Below are 17,827 nucleotides of genomic sequence, written 5' to 3' on the forward strand. Positions count from 1 at the left end.
TAGAGTCATGGCTAGACTCAAGGTACAAAGCACCAAAGAATACATCCGAAAAAGTTGTGTTCAAGGATTTATCAGAGCTTAAAGAGAAAGAGAATTTATAATATCATTAGAATTCTAGTTCAAAAGGGGATCAATATTTCTGAACTTCAAAGGATAGTGAGTTGCCAAACATATTTAGAGTCACAATGTCATCAACCCCACTCAGTAAATGGATAGGGGCTTAAATGAACACTCAAGTCTTAGGCAATTTCTCTTCTCAGCCCTATATTATTTTTAGTTGCTTGAGGACAAGTAACAGTTAAAGTTTGGTGTTGTGATGCGTGAACATCTTTTCAATATTTTCTTGTTATTTTAGCTATGAATTTATTGAGTTTTGTTGAGTTTAAGTGTTTGAAGCCCATTTGGATGTTACTTTGAGGCGTGTTGTGGTTTTATTTATTTCAGGAAAAATTCGGACAAGTTTGGCAAAGTTCGTTGATAGCGCGAAATTGTGATCACTACTTTTCACAACTCAAATAATCCCTAGTAATAGCCCCAAAGACTTGGTGCTCAATACCATGGCATAAACACAACTTCGCACAACTAACCAGCAAGTGCATTGGGTCGTCCAAGTAATAAACCTTACGCGAGTAAGGGTCGATCCCACGGAGATTGTTGGTATGAAGCAAGCTATGGTCACCTTGTAAATCTTAGTCAGGCAGACTCAAATGGTTATGGGTGATATATGAATAAAACATAAAGATAAGGATAGAGATACTTATGTATTTCATTGATGAGAATTTCAGATAAGCGAATGGAGATGCTTTGTCCCTTCCGTCTCTCTACTTTCCTACTGTCTTCATCCAATCCTTCTTACTCCTTTCCATGGCAAGCTTATGCAAGGGTTTCACCGTTGTCAATGGCTACCTCCCATCCTCTCAGTGGAAATGTTCAACGCACCCTGTCACGGCACGGCTATCCAGCTGTCGGTTCTCGATCATGTCGGAATAGAATCCAGTAATTCTTTTGCGTCTGTCACTGACGCCCCACAATCGCGAGTTTGAAGCACGTCACAGTCATTCAATTATTGAATCCTACTCAGAATACCACAGACAAGGTTTAGACCTTCCGGATTCTCTTGAATGCCGCCATCAGTTCTAGCCTATACCACGAAGACTCTGATCTCATGGAATGGCTGGCTCGGTTGTCAGGCGAGCGCTCGGTTGTCAGGCGATCAACCATGCGTCGTGTATCAGGAATCCAAGAGATATTCACCCAATCTAAGGTAGAACGGAGGTGGTTGTCAGTCACACGTTCATAGGTGAGAATGATGATTAGTGTCACGGATCATCACATTCATCAAGTTGAAGAACAAGTGATATCTTGGAACAAAAACAAGCTGAATCGAATAGAAGAACAATAGTAATTGCATTAATACTCGAGGTACAGCAGAGCTCCACACCTTAATCTATGGTGTGTAGAAACTCCACCATTGAAAATACATAAGAACAAGGTCTAGGCATGGCCGTGAGGCCAGCCTCCCAAAGAGGGTTCAATCATAAAAACATGATCAAAAGATGATCTAGAGATCTAAAGTGATCAAAAGATGAAAATACAATAGTAAAAGGTCCTATTTATAAGGAACTAGTAGCTTAAGAATTACAAAGATGAGTAAAAGACATAAAAATCCTCTTCCGGGCCCACTTGGTGTGTGCTTGGGCTGAGCATTGAAGCATTTTCGTGTAGAGACTCTTCTTGGAGTTAAACGCCAGCTTTTATGCCAGTTTGGGCGTTTAACTCCCACTTTGGTGCCAGTTCCAGCGTTTAACGCTGGGAATTCTGAAGGTGACTTTGAACGCCGGTTTGGGCCATCAAAACTTGGGCAAAGTATGGACTATCATATATTGCTGGAAAGCCCAGGATGTCTACTTTCCAACGCCGTTGAGAGCGCGCCAATTGGGCTTCTGTAGCTCCAGAAAATCCACTTCGAGTGCAGGGAGGTCAGAATCCAACAGCATCTGCAGTCCTTTTCAGTCTCTGAATCAGATTTTTGCTCAGGTCCCTCAATTTCAGCCAGAAAATACCTGAAATCACAGAAAAACACACAAACTCATAGTAAAGTCCAGAAAAGTGAATTTTAACTAAAAACTAATAAAAATATACTAAAAACTATCGAAAACATACTGAAAACATACTAAAAATAATGCCAAAAAGCGTATAAATTATCCGCTCATCACAACACCAAACTTAAATTGTTGCTTGTCCCCAAACAACTGAAAATCAGATAAGATAAAAAGAAGAGAATATGCAATGAATTCCAAAAACATCTATAAAGATCAGTATTAATTAGATGAGCGGGGCTTTAGCTTTTTGCCTCTGAACAGTTTTGGCATCTCACTTTATCCTTTGAAATTCAGAATGATTGGCTTCTTTAGGAACTCAGAATCCAGATAGTGTTATTGATTCTCCTAGTTAAGTATGATGATTCTTGAACACAGCTATTTTATTGAGTCTTGGCCGTGGCCCAAAGCACTCTGTCTTCCAGTATTACCACCAGATATATACATGCCACAGACACATGATTGGGTGAACCTTTTCAGATTGTGACTCAGCTTTGCTAGAGTCCCCAATTAGAGGTGTCCAGAGTTCTTAAGCACACTCTTTTGCCTTGGATCACAACTTTATTTCTACCCTTGCCTTTTGGTTTAAAGGGCTATTGGCTTTTTCTGCTTACTTTTTCTTTTTCTCTTCTATTTTTTTCATTTTTCTCCTTCTTCTTTTTTTTCGCTTGCTTCTTTTTTTTTTCACTACTTTTTCTTGCTTCAAGAATCATTTTTATGATTTTTTAGATCCTCAGTAACATGTCTCCTTTTTCATCATTCTTTCAAGAGCCAACAACTTTAACATTCATGAACCACAAATTCAAAAGACATATGCACTGTTTAAGCATACATTCAGAAACAAAAGCATTGCCACCACATCAAAATAATTAATCTGTTATAAAATCTGAAATTCATGCAATTCTTCTCTTTTTCAATTAAGAACATTTTTCATTTAAGAAAGGTGATGGATTCATAGGATATTCATAACTTTAAGGCATAGACACTAATGATCATAAGGCACAAACATGGATAAACATAAAGCATAATTTTCAAAAAACAGAAAAATAAAGAACAAGGAGATAAAAGAACGGGTCCACCTTAGTGATGGCGGCTTGTTCTTCCTCTTGAAGGTCTTATGGAGTGCTTGAGCTCCTCAATGTCTCTTCCTTGTCTTTGTTGCTCCTCTCTCATGATTCTTTGATCTTCTCCAATTTCATGGAGGAGAATGGAATGTTCTTGGTGCTCCACCCTTAGTTGTCCCATGTTGGAACTCAATTCTCCTAGGGAGGTGTTGATTTGCTCCCAATAGTTTTGTGGAGGAAAGTGCATCCCTTGAGGTATCTCAGGGATTTCATGATGAGTGGGATCTCTTGTTTGCTCCATCCTTTTCTTAGTGATGGGCTTATCCTCATCAATGAGGATGTCTCCTTCTATGTTCACTCCAACTGAATAACAGAGGTGACAAATGAGATGAGGAAAGGCTAACCTTGCTAAGGTAGAGGACTTGTCCGCCACCTTATAGAGTTCTTGGGCTATAACCTCATGAACTTCCACTTCCTCTCCAATCATGATACTATGAATCATGATGGCCCGGTCTATAGTAACTTCGAACCGGTTGCTAGTGGGAATGATTGAGCGTTGGATAAACTCCAACCATCCTCTAGCCACGGGCTTGAGGTCATGCCTTCTCAATTGAACCGGCTTCCCTCTTGAATCTCTCTTCCATTGGGCGCCCTCTTCACAAATGTCTATGAGGACTTGGTCCAACCTTTGATTAAAGTTGACCCTTCTAGTGTAAGGATGTTCATCTCCTTGCATCATGGGCAAGTTGAATGCCAACCTTACATTTTCCGGACTAAAATCTAAGTATTTCCCCTGAACCATTGTAAGCCAATTCTTTGGATCCGGGTTCACACTTTGATCATGGTTCTTGGTGATCCATGCATTGGCATAGAACTCTTGAACCATTAAGATTCTGACTTGTTGAATGGGGTTGGTAAGAACTTCCCAACCTCTTCTTCGAATCTCATGTCGGATCTCCGGATATTCACTCTTTTTGAGTTTGAAAGGGACCTCGGGGATCACCTTCTTCAAGGCCACAACTTCATAGAAGTGGTCTTGATGCACCCTTGAGATGAATTTCTCCATCTCCCATGACTCGGAGGTGAAAGCTTTTGCCTTCCCTTTTCTCTTTCTAGAGGTTTCTCCGGCCTTAGATGCCATAAATGGTTATGAAAAAACAAAAAGCAATGCTTTTACCACACCAAACTTAAAAGGTTTGCTCGTCCTCGAGCAAAAGAAGAAAGAAGAGAGTAGAAGAAGAAGAAATGAAGGAGATGGAGGTGGCTTTGTGGTTCGGCCAAAAGGGGGAGAATTAGTGTTTAGGGTGTGTGAAAATGAAGGAGTGAAGATGGGTTTATATAGGGGTGGAGAGAGTGGTAGGGTTCGGTTATGTGAGGGTGGGTTTGGGAGGGAAAGTGGTTTGAATTTGAATGGTGGGGTAGGTGGGGATTTATGAAGGATGGATGTGAGTGGTGAAGAGAAAGAAGGGATTTGATAGGTGAAGGTTTTTTTGGAGAAGAGGTATTGAGGTGATTGGTGAATGGGTGAAGAAGAGAGAGAGTGGTGGGGTAGGTGGGGATCCTGTGGGGTCCACAGATCTTGAGGTGTCAAGGAAAATTCAACCCTGCACCAAGTGGCATGCAAAATTGCATTCTGAGCCAATTCTGGCATTAAACGCCGGGCTGGTGCCCATTTCTGGCGTTTAACGCCAAGTGCTTGCCCTTTTCTGGCGTTTAACGCCAGTCTGGTGCCCCTTTCTAGCGTTAAACGCCCAGAATAGTGCCAGACTGGGCGTTAAACGCCCATCTGCTAGCCTTACTGGCCTTTAAATGCCAGTAGGTTCTTCCTCCAGGGTGTGCTGTTTTTCTTCCTGTTTTTCATTTTGTTTTTGCTTTTTCAATTGATTTTGTGACTTCTCATGATCATCAACCTATAGAAAACATAAAATAGCAAAAGAAAATAGATAAAATATAACATTGGGTTGCCTCCTGATGAGCGGATAATTTGTACGCTTTTTGGCATTATTTTTAGTATGTTTTTAGTAGTTTTAGTTGAGTTCTTAGTATATTTTTATTAGTTTTTAGTTAAAATTCACTTTTCTGGACTTTATTATGAGTTTGTGTGTTTTTCTATGATTTCAGGTATTTTTTGGCTGAAATTGAGGGACCTGAACAAAAATCTGATTCAGAGACTGAAAAGGACTGCAGATGCTGTTGGATTCTGACCTCCCTGCACTCGAAGTGGATTTTCTGGAGCTACAGAAGCCCAATTGGCGCGCTCTTAACGGCGTTAGAAAGTAGACATCCTGGGCTTTCCAGCAATATATGATAGTCCATACTTTACCCAAGATTTGATGGCCCAAACCGGCGTTCAAAGTCACCTTCAGATTTCCCAGCGTTAAACGCCGGAACTGGCACCAAAATGGGAGTTAAACGCCCAAACTGGCATAAAAGCTGGCGTTTAACTCCAAGAAGAGTCTCTACACGAAAAATGCTTCATTGCTCAGCCCAAGCACACACCAAGTGGGCCCGAAAGTGGATTTTTATGTCATTTACTCATCTTTGTAATCCTTAGGCTACTAGTTCTCTATATATAGGACTTTTTACTATTGTATTTGACATCTTGAGATCTTTGAATCTTTTGATCACTTTGGGAGGCTGGCCATTCGGCCATGCCTAGACCTTGTTCTTATGTATTTTCAACGGTGGAGTTCTACACACCATAGATTAAGGTGTGGAGCTCTGCTGTACCTCGAGTATTAATGCAATTACTATTGTTCTTCTATTCAATTCCGCTTGTTCTTTGTCCAAGATATCACTTGTTCTTCAACTTGATGAATGTGATGATCCGTGACACTCATCATCATTCTCACCTATGAACGTGTGACTGACAACCACCTCCGTTCTACCTTAGATTGGGTGAATATCTCTTGGATTCCTGATACACGATGCATGGTTGATCGCCTGACAACCGAGTGCTCGCCTGACAAACGAGCCAGCCATTCCGTGAGATCAGAGTCTTCGTGGTATAGGCAAGAACTGATGGCGGCATTCAAGAGAATCCGGAAGGTCTAACCTTGTCTGTGGTATTCTGAGTAGGATTCAATGATTGAATGACTGTGACGTGCTTCAAACTCCTGAGGGCGGGGCGTTAGTGACAGACGCAAAAGAATCACTGGATTCTATTCCGGCCTGATCGAGAACCGACAGATGGATAGCCGTGCCGTGACAGGGTGCGTTGAACATTTCCACTGAGAGGATGGGAGGTAGCCACTGACAACGGTGAAACCCTTGCATAAGCTTGCCATGGAAAGGAGTAAGAAGGATTAGATGAAGACAGTAGGAAAGCAGAGAGACGGAAGGGACAAGCATCTTCATACGCTTATCTGAAGCTCTCACCAATGATATACATAAGTATCTCTATCTTTATCTTTATGTTTTATTCATATATCATCTATACCCATTTGAGTCTGCCTGACTAAGATTTACAAGGTGACCATAGCTTGCTTCATACTAACAATCTCCGTGGGATCGACCCTTACTCGCGTAAGGTTTATTACTTGGACGACCCAGTGCACTTGCTGGTTAGTTGTGCAAAGTTGTGTTTATGCCATGGTATTGAGCACCAAGTTTTTGGGCCATTACTAGGGATTATTTGAGTTGTGAAAAGTAGTGATCACAATTTCGCACACCAAGTTTTTGGCGCCGTTGCCGGGGATTGTTTCGTGTATGGACAACTGACGGTTCATCTTGTTGCTTAGATTAGGTATTTTTTTTCAGAATTTCTTTAAAAATGAATTCTAGAGTTTCATGATGATCTGTTGAAATCTAGCTGGCTGAGAAGCCATGTCTAATCTTATTGGACCGAGGTTTCAACTGATCATCACAAGAGCTTGTTGATTTTTATCAATCTTGCTATTGGAGCAATGATCTGCTAAGGCTTGGCTGGCCATTAGCCATGTCTAGTGTTTTGGACCGAAGCTTTCTTTGAAAGCTTGGCTGTCTGTGAAGCCATGTCTAATTCCTGGACCGGAGTCTTAGACTAGCATTGCAATGATTCCTGGAATTCAGATTAAGAATTCTGTGACCTTTGTTTTCTTTTTTCATATAATTTTCGAAAAAGCACAAAAAAAATTTCAAAATAAAAAAAAAACCAAAAAAAGATTTTATGTTTCTTGTTTGAGTCTAGTGTCTAATTTTAAGTTTGGTGTCAATTGCATGTTTCTGTTCTTCTTGCATTTTTTTCGAATTCATGCATGTGTCTTCATTAATCTTCAAATTGTTCTTGATGATTTCCTTACTCTGATCTTTAAATTCTCTTGACTTGAATGTTTTGTTGTTTTCCATATGCATTCTCATTTTGTTAGTGTCAGTAGTATACAAATTGCTAAGTTTGGTGTCTTGCATGCATTGTTATTTGATTTTAAGTGCATTTTGATTATTCCTTATTATCAAAAATCCAAAAATATTTTTAATTAGTGTCTTTTCAAGTCAATAATACAGAGAATTGAAGATTCAGTACATACTGCAGAGGAATTATACAGAAAAAGCTGGGCGTTCAAAACGCCCAGTGAAGAAGGACAGACTGGCGTTTAAACGCCAGCCAGGGTGCCTGGTTGGGCGTTTAACGCCCAAAAAGGTAGTGCATTGGGCATTAAACGCCAGAATGTGCACCATTCTGGGCGTTTAACGCCAGGATGGCACAAGAGGGAAGATTCTGTTTTCAAATCAATTTTTTTTCCAAGTTTTCAAAGTTTTTCAAAATCAAATCTTTTTCAAATCATATCTTTTCAATCAAATGTTTTCAAAATCAATTTCTTTCCTTTTTCAAAGATACTTGCTAACAATTAATGATTTGATTGAACATTTTAAGTATGCTGCCTTTTCTGTTGAGAAAGGTTTAATGTTTGAATCATATCTTTTCTTGTTAGGCAAGTCATTAATTTCTAAAATCAAATCTTTTTAAATTGTTTTCAAGTCATATCTTTTCAATCATATCTTTTTAAAAGCATAATTTTTATCATATCTTTTTAATCACATCTTTTTCAAAACAGTTTTCAATCATATCTTTTTCTTTTTTTATTCTAAATTCAAAATCTTTTTCAAAATCACTTGATTTCTTTCCCACTTTTAGTTTTCGAAAATTATCAATCAATTTTTCAAAATGTTTTTTAAAATCTTTTTAATTAATTTTCGAAAATTCTCTTCCCCTCTTCTCACATCCTTCTATTTATGGAGTACCACTCCTTCTCAATGCACAATTCGAACTCTATTTGACTAAGTTCGAATTCTTCTACCTGTTCCTTCTAATTTTCTTTTCCTCTGACACCTCAAGGAATCTCTATACTGTGACATAGAGGATTCCATATTTTCTTGTCCTCTTCTCTTTCATATGAGCAGGAGCAAAGACAAAGGCATTCTTGTTGAAGCTGACCCTGAACCTGAAAGGACCTTGAAGCGAAAGCTAAGAGAAGCTAAGGCACAACTCTCTGTAGAGGACCTAACAGAAATCTTCAAAGAAGAAGAACTCATGGCAGCCGAAAACAACAACAATGCAAGGAAGGTGCTGGGTGACTTTACTGCACCTACTCCCGACTTCTATGGGAGAAGCATCTCTATCCCTGCCATTGGAGCAAACAACTTTGAGCTTAAGCCTCAATTAGTTTCTCTAATGCAACAGAATTGCAAGTTCCATGGACTTCCATTGGAAGATCCTCATCAGTTCTTAGCTGAATTCTTGCAAATCTGTGACACTGTCAAGACTAATGGGGTTGACCCTGAGGTCTACAGACTTATGCTATTCCCTTTTGCTGTAAGAGACAGAGCTAGGACATGGTTGGACTCACAACCTAAAGAAAGCCTGGACTCATGGGAAAAGCTAGTCAATGCCTTCTTGGCAAAGTTCTTTCCACCTCAAAAATTGAGTAAGCTTAGAGTGGAAGTCCAAACCTTCAGACAGAAGGATGGAGAATCCCTCTATGAAGCTTGGGAAAGATACAAACAATTGATCAGAAAATGTCCTTCTGACATGCTTTCTGAATGGAGCATCATAGGTATTTTCTATGATGGTCTCTCTGAACTACCCAAGATGTCTTTGGATAGCTCTGCTGGAGGATCTCTTCATCTGAAGAAGACGCCTACAGAAGCTCAAGAGCTAATTGAAATGGTTGCAAATAACCAATTCATGTACACTTCTGAAAGGAATCCTGTGAACAATGGGACTAATCAGAAGAAAGGATTTCTTGAGATTGATACTCTGAATGCCATATTAGCTCAGAATAAAATATTGACTCAACAAGTCAATTTGATTTCTCAAAGTCTGTCTGGAATGCAAAATGCACCAAGCAGTACTAAGGATGCTTCATCTGAAGAAGAAGCTTATGATCCTGAGAACCCTTCAATGGAAGAGGTGAATTACCTAGGAGAACCCTATGGAAACACCTATAATTCTTCATGGGGAAATCATCCAAATTTCTCATGGAAGAATCAAGAGAGACTTCAACAAGGTTTCAACAACAATAATGGTGGAAGAAACAGGTTTAGCAATGGCAAGCCTTTTCCATCATCTTCTCAGCAACAGACAGAGAATTCTAAGCAGAACCCCTCTGACTTAGCAACCATGGTCTCTGATCTAATCAAGACCACTCAAAGTTTCATGACTGAAACAAGGTCCTCCATTAGGAATTTGGAGGCACAAGTGGGACAGCTGAGCAAGAAAGTTACTGAACTCCCTCCAAGTACTCTTCCAAGCAATACAGAAGAAAATCCAAAAGGAGAGTGCAGGCCATCAACATGGCCGAATTTGGAGAGGAAGGAGAGGAAGTGAACGCCACTGAGGAAGACCTCAATGGGCGTGCACTGACCTCCACTGAGTTCCCCAATGAGGAACCATGGGAATCTGAGGCTCAAAATGAGACCATAGAGATTCCATTGGACTTACTTCTGCCTTTCATGAGCTCTGATGAGTATTCTTCCTCTGAAGAGGATGAGTATGTCACTGAAGAGCAAGTTGCTAAATACCTTGGAGCAATCATGAAGCTAAATGACAAGTTATTTGGAAATGAGACTTGGGAGGATGAACCTCCTTTGCTCACCAAAGAACTGGATGACTTGTCTAGGCAGAAATTACCCCAAAAGAGACAAGATCCTGGGAAGTTTTCAATACCATGTACCATAGGCACCATGACCTTCAAGAAGGCTCTGTGTGACTTAGGGTCAAGTGTAAACCTCATGCCTCTCTCTGTAATGGAGAAGCTAGGGATCTTTGAGGTCCAAGCTGCAAGAATCTCATTAGAGATGGCAGACAACTCAAGAAAACAAGCTTATGGACTTGTAGAGGATGTTCTGGTAAAAGTTGAAGACCATTACATCCCTACTGATTTCATAGTCCTAGAGACTGGGAAATGCATGGATGAAACCATCATCCTTGGCAGACCCTTCCTAGCCACAGCAAAGGCTGTGATTGATGTTGATGGAGGTGAACTGATCATTCAAGTGAGTGAAGAATCCTTTGTGTTTAAGGATCAAGGATGTCCCTCTGTCACCATGGAGAGGAAGCATGAAGAGCTTCTCTCAAAACAGAGTCAAACAGAGCCCCCACAGTCAAACTCTAAGTTTGGTGTTGGGAGGCCACAACCAAACTCTAAGTTTGGTGTTGAACCCCCACATTCAAACTCTAAGTTTGGTGTTGGGAGGTTCCAACATTGCTCTGGGTATCTGTGAGGCTCCATGAGAGCCCTCTGTCAAGCTACTGACATTAAAGAAGCGCTTGTTGGGAGGCAACCCAATGTTATATTTTATCTATTTTCCTTTGTTATTTTATGTTTTTTGTAGGTTGATGATCATAAGAAGTCACAAAATCAATTGAAAAAGCAAAAACAGAATGAAAAACAGGAAGAAAAACAGCACACCCTGGAGGAAGAACCTACTGGCGTTTAAACGCCAGTAAGGCTAGCAGGTGGGCGTTTAACGCCCAGTCTGGCACCATTCTGGGCGTTTAAAGCCAGAAAGGGGCACCAGACTGGCGTTAAACGCCTGGAAAGGGCAAGAACCTGGCGTTAAACGCCAGAAATGGGCACCAGCCCGGCGTTTAACGCCAGAATTGGCTCAAAACGTGATTTTGCATGCCATTTGGTGCAGGGATGACTTTTCCTTGACACCTCAGGATCTGTGGACCCCACAGGATCCCCACCAACCCCACCACTCTCTCTCTTCTTCACCCATTCACCAATCACCTCAACACCTCTTCCCCAAAAACCCTTCACCTATCAAATCCCATCTTTCTCTTCACCACTCACATCCATCCTTCATAAAACCCCACCTACCTCACCCTTCAAATTCAAACCACTTTCTCTCCCAAACCCACCCATACATGACCGAACCATGAGCCCCCCCTCTCCTATATAAACCCTTCTTCACCCCTTCATTTTCACACAACCTAAACACCACTTCTCACCCTCTTTGGCCGAACACAAAGCCACTCCCTTCTTCCTCATGTCTTCTTCTTCTACTCTCTTCTTTCTTCTTTTGCTCGAGGACGAGCAAGCCTTTTAAGTTTGGTGTGGTAAAAGCATTGCTTTTTGTTTTTCCATAACCATTTATGGCATCTAAGGCCGGAGAAACCTCTAGAAAGAGGAAAGGGAAGGCAAAAGCTTCCACCTCCGAGTCATAGGAGATGGAGAGATTCATCTCAAGGGTGCATCAAGACCACTTCTATGAAGTTGTGGCCTTGAAGAAGGTGATCCCCGAGGTCCCTTTTTCACTCAAAAAGAGTGAATACCCGGAGATCCGACATGAGATCCGAAGAAGAGGTTGGGAAGTTCTCACCAACCCCATTCAACAAGTCGGAATCTTAATGGTTCAAGAGTTCTATGCCAATGCATGGATCACCAAGAACCATGATCAAAGTGTGAACCCGGATCCAAAGAATTGGCTTACTATGGTTCGGGGGAAATACTTGGATTTTAGTCCGGAAAATGTAAGGTTGGCATTCAACTTGCCTATAATGCACGGAGATGAACATCCTTACACAAGAAGGGTCAACTTTGATCAAAGGTTGGACCAAGTCCTCACTGACATTTGTGAAGAGGGCGCCCAATGGAAGAGAGATTCAAGAGGGAAGCCGGTTCAATTGAGAAGGCATGACCTCAAACCCGTGGCTAGAGGATGGTTGGAGTTTATCCAACGCTCAATCATTCCCACTAGCAACCGGTCCGAAGTTACTCTAGACCGGACTATCATGATCCATAGCATCATGATTGGAGAAGAAGTGGAAGTTCATGAGGTTATAGCCCAAGAACTCTATAAGGTGGCGGATAAGTCCTCTACCTTAGCAAGGTTAGCCTTTCCTCATCTCATTTGTCACCTCTGTTATTCAGTTGGGGTTGACATAGAAGGAGACATCCTCATTGATGAGGACAATCCCATCACCAAGAAAAGGATGGAGCAAACAAGGGACCCCTCTCATCATGAGATCCCTGAGATGCCTCAAGGGATGCACTTTCCTCCACAAGATTATTGGGAGCAACTGAACACCTCCCTAGCAGAATTGAGTTCCAACATGGGACAACTAAGGGTGGAGCACCAAGAACACTCCATTCTCCTCCATGAAATTAGAGAAGATCAAAGAATCATGAGAGAGGAGCAACAAAGACAAGGAAGAGACATTGGGGAGCTCAAGCACTCCATAAGACCTTCAAGAGGAAGAACAAGCCGCCATCACTAAGGTGGACCCGTTCTTTAATCTCCTTGTTCTTTATTTTCTTGTTTTTCGAATTTTAGTGCTTATGTTTATCTATGTTTGTGTCTTATGATCATTAGTGTCTTAGTGTCTATGCCTTAAAGTTATGAATGTCCTATGAATCCATCACCTTTCTTAAATAAACACTGTTCTTAATTGAAAAAGATAAGAATTGCATGAATTTTGAATTTTATAACAGTTTAATTATTTTGATGTGGTGGCAACACTTTTGTTTTCTGAATGTATGCTTAAACAGTGCATATGTCTTTTGAATTTGTGGTTCATGAATGTTGGCTCTTGAAAGAATGATGAAAAAGGAGACATGTTACTGAGGATCTGAAAAATCATAAAAATGATTCTTGAAGCAAGAAAAAGCAGTGAATATAAAAAAAAACAAAAAAACAAAAAAAAGGAAGCAAGCGAAAAAAAACGAAAAAGAAAGAAAAAAAGAAAGAAATAAAGTTGTGATCCAAGACAAAAAAAGAGTGTGCTTAAGAACCCTGGACACCTCTAGTTGGGGACTCTAGCAAAGCTGAGTCACAATCTGAAAAGGTTCACCCAATTTTGTGTCTGTGGCATGAATGTATCCGGTGGTAATACTGGAAGACAGAGTGCTTTGGGCCACGGCCAAGACTCATGAAGTAGCTGTGTTCAAGAATCCAAGTGCTTGCCCTTTTCTGGCGTTTAACGCCAGTCTGGTGCCCCTTTCTGGCGTTAAACGCCCAGAATGGTGCCAGACTGGGCGTTAAACGCCCATCTGCTAGCCTTACTGGCCTTTAAATGCCAGTAGGTTCTTCCTCCAGGGTGTGCTATTTTTCTTCCTGTTTTTCATTTTGTTTTTGCTTTTTCAATTGATTTTGTGACTTCTCATGATCATCAACCTATAGAAAACATAAAATAGCAAAAGAAAATAGATAAAATATAACATTGGGTTGCCTCCTGATGAGCGGATAATTTGTACGCTTTTTGGCATTGTTTTTAGTATATTTTTAGTAGTTTTAGTTGAGTTCTTAGTATATTTTTATTAGTTTTTAGTTAAAATTCACTTTTCTGGACTTTACTATGAGTTTGTGTGTTTTTCTGTGATTTCAGGTATTTTCTGGCTGAAATTGAGGGACCTGAGCAAAAATCTGATTCAGAGACTGAAAAGGACTGTAGATGTTGTTGGATTATGACCTCCCTACACTCGAAGTAGATTTTCTGGAGCTACAGAAGCCCAATTGGCACGCTCTCAATGGCGTTGGAAAGTAGACATCCTGGGCTTTCCAGCAATATATGATAGTCCATACTTTACCAAGATTTGATGGCCTAAACTGGCGTTTAAAGTCACCTTCAGATTTCCCAGCGTTAAACGCCGGAACTGGCACCAAAATGGGAGTTAAACGCCCAAACTGGCATAAAAGCTGGCGTTTAACTCCAAGAAGAGTCTCTACACGAAAAATGCTTCATTGCTCAGCCCAAGCACACACCAAGTGGGCCCGAAAGTGGATTTTTATGTCATTTACTCATCTTTGTAATCCTTAGGCTACTAGTTCTCTATATATAGGACTTTTTACTATTGTATTTGACATCTTGAGATCTTTGAATCTTTTGATCACTTTGGGAGGCTGGCCATTCGGCCATGCCTAGACCTTGTTCTTATGTATTTTCAACGGTGGAGTTTCTACACACCATAGATTAAGGTGTGGAGCTCTGCTGTACCTCGAGTATTAATGCAATTACTATTGTTCTTCTATTCAATTCCGCTTGTTCTTTGTCCAAGATATCACTTGTTCTTCAACTTGATGAATGTGATGATCCGTGACACTCATCATCATTCTCACCTATGAACGTGTGACTGACAACCACCTCCGTTCTACCTTAGATTAGGTGAATATCTCTTGGATTCCTGATACACGATGCATGGTTGATCGCCTGACAACCGAGTGCTCGCCTGACAAACGAGCCAGCCATTCCGTGAGATCAGAGTCTTCGTGGTATAGGCAAGAACTGATGGCGGCATTCAAGAAAATCCAGAAGGTCTAACCTTGTCTGTGGTATTCTGAGTAGGATTCAATGATTGAATGACTGTGACGTGCTTCAAACTCTTGAGGGCGGGGCGTTAGTGACAGACGCAAAAGAATTACTGGATTCTATTCCGGCCTGATCGAGAACCGACAGATGGATAGCCGTGCCGTGACAGGGTGCGTTGAACATTTTCACTGAGAGGATGGGAGGTAGCCACTGACAACGGTGAAACCCTTGCATAAGCTTGCCATGGAAAGGAGTAAGAAGGATTGGATGAAGACAGTAGGAAAGCAGAGAGACGGAAGGGACAAGCATCTTCATACGCTTATCTGAAGCTCTCACCAATGATATACATAAGTATCTCTATCTTTATCTTTATGTTTTATTCATATATCATCTATACCCATTTGAGTCTGCCTGACTAAGATTTACAAGGTGACCATAGCTTGCTTCATACCAACAATCTCCGTGGGATCGATCCTTACTCGCGTAAGGTTTATTACTTGGACGACCCAGTGCACTTGTTGGTTAGTTGTGCAAAGTTGTGTTTATGCCATGGTATTGAGCACCAACTTTTTGGGCCATTACTAGGGATTATTTGAGTTGTGAAAAGTAGTGATCACAATTTCGCACACCACCTCCCAACAAGCGCTTCTTTAATGTCAGTAGCTTGACAGTGGGCTCTCATGGAGCCTCACAAATGCTCAGAGCAATGTTGTAACCTTCCAACACCAAACTTAGAGTTTGAATGTGGGGGTTCAACACCAAACTTAGAATTTGGTTGTGGCCTCCCAATACCAAACTTAGAGTTTGACTGTAGGGGCTCTGTTTGGCTCTGTTTTGAGAGAAGCTCTTCATGCTTCCTCTCCATGATGACAGAGGGATATCCTTGAGCCTTAAACACAAAGGATTCTTCATTCACTTGAATGATCAGTTCACCTCTATCAACATCAATCACAGCCTTTGCTGTGGCTAGGAAGAGTCTGCCAAGGATGATGGATTCATCCATGCACTTCCCAGTCTCTAGGACTATGAAATTAGTAGGGATGTAATGGTCTTCAACTTTTACCAGAACATCCTCTACAAGTCCATAAGCTTGTTTCTTAGAATTGTCTGCCATCTCTAATGAGATTCTTGCAGCTTGCACCTCAAAGATCCCTAGCTTCTCCATTACAGAGAGAGGCATGAGGTTTACACTTGACCCTAAGTCACACAGAGCCTTCTTGAAGGTCATGGTGCCTATGGTACAAGGTATTGAAAACTTCCCAGGATCTTGTTTCTTTTGAGGTAATTTCTGCCTAGACAAGTCATCCAGTTCTTTGGTGAGCAAAGGAGGTTCCTTCTCCCAAGTCTCATTACCAAATAACTTGTCATTTAGCTTCATGATTGCTCCAAGGTATTTAGCAACTTGCTCTTCAGTGACATACTCATCCTCTTCAGAGGAAGAATACTCATCAGAGCTCATAAATGGCAGAAGTAAATCAAATAGAATCTCTATGGTCTCAGTGTGATCCTCAGATTCCCATGGTTCCTTATTAGGGAACTCATTGGAGGCCAGTGGACGCCCATTGAGGTCTTCCTCAGTGGCGTTCACTGCCTCTCTTTCCTCTCCAAATTCGGCCATGTTGATGGTCTTGCACTCTCCTTTTGGATTTTCTTCTGTATTGCTTGGAAGAGTACTAGGAGGGAGTTCAGTAATTTTCTTGCTCAGCTGTCCCACTTGTGCCTCCAAATTTCTAATGGAGGACCTTGTTTCAGTCATGAAACTTTGAGTGGTTTTGATTAGATCAGAGACCATGGTTGCTAAGTCAGAGTGGCTCTGCTTAGAATTCTCTGTCTGTTGCTGAGAAGATGATGGAAAAGGCTTGCCATTGCTAAACCTGTTCCTTCCACCATTATTATTGTTGAAACCTTGTTGAGGTCTCTGTTGATCCTTCCATGAGAAATTTGGATGATTTCTCCATGAAGAATTATAGGTGTTTCCATAGGGTTCTCCCATGTAATTCACCTCTTCCATTGAAGGGTTCTCAGGATCATAAGCTTCTTCTTCAGATGAAGCATCCTTAGTACTGTTTGGTGCATTTTGCATTCCAGACAGACTTTGAGAAATCAAATTGACTTGCTGAGTCAATATCTTGTTCTTAGCCAGTATGGCATTCAGAGTATCAATCTCAAGAACCCCTTTCTTCTGACTTGTCCCATTGTTCACAGGTTCCTTTCAGAAGTGTACATGAATTGGTTATTTGCAACCATTTCAATGAGCTCTTGAGCTTCTATAGGCGTCTTCTTCAGATGAAGAGATCCTCCAGCAGAGCTATCCAAAGACATCTTGGACAGTTCAGAGAGACCATCATAGAAAATACCTATGATGCTCCATTCAGAAAGCATGTCAGAAGGACATTTTCTGATCAATTGTTTGTATCTTTCCCAAGCTTCATAGAGGGATTCACCTTCCTTCTGTCTGAAGGTTTGGACTTCCACTCTAAGCATACTCAATTTTTGAGGTGGAAAGAACTTTGCCAAGAAGGCATTGACTAGCTTTTCCCAAGAGTTCAGGCTTTCTTTAGGTTGTGAGTCCAACCATGTCCTAGCTCTGTCTCTTACAGCAAAAGGGAATAGCATAAGTCTGTAGACCTCAGGGTCAACCCCATTAGTCTTGACAGTGTCACAGATTTGCAAGAATTCAGCTAAAAACTGATAAGGATCTTCCAATGGAAGTCCATGGAACTTGCAATTCTGTTGCATTAGAGAAACTAATTGAGGCTTAAGCTCAAAGTTGTTTGCTCCAATGGCAGGGATAGAGATGCTTCTCCCATAGAAGTCGGGAGTAGGTGCAGTAAAGTCACCCAGCACCTTCCTTGCATTGTTGGCATTGTTGTTATTTTCGGCTGCCATGGGTTCTTCTTCTTTGAAGAGTTCTGTTAGGTCCTCTACAGAGA

At 41.1% G+C, this 17,827-nt stretch overlaps 2 non-coding genes across 2 annotated transcripts; one reads left to right on the forward strand and one right to left on the reverse strand.

The window, feature by feature from the left end:
- Positions 1–9,068: 9,068 nt before the first annotated feature.
- Positions 9,069–9,176, reverse strand: LOC130953898 (small nucleolar RNA R71). Its single transcript, XR_009076058.1, has one exon. It is a non-coding gene; the product is annotated as a small nucleolar RNA R71 (small nucleolar RNA).
- Positions 9,177–17,270: 8,094 nt separating this feature from the next.
- On the forward strand, positions 17,271–17,378 carry LOC130952231 (small nucleolar RNA R71). Its single transcript, XR_009074412.1, has one exon. It is a non-coding gene; the product is annotated as a small nucleolar RNA R71 (small nucleolar RNA).
- Positions 17,379–17,827: the final 449 nt, after the last annotated feature.

The sequence above is a fragment of the Arachis stenosperma genome, chromosome 9, assembly GCF_014773155.1.
Source record: "Arachis stenosperma cultivar V10309 chromosome 9, arast.V10309.gnm1.PFL2, whole genome shotgun sequence".
NCBI classification, from domain to species: Eukaryota; Viridiplantae; Streptophyta; class Magnoliopsida; order Fabales; family Fabaceae; genus Arachis; species Arachis stenosperma.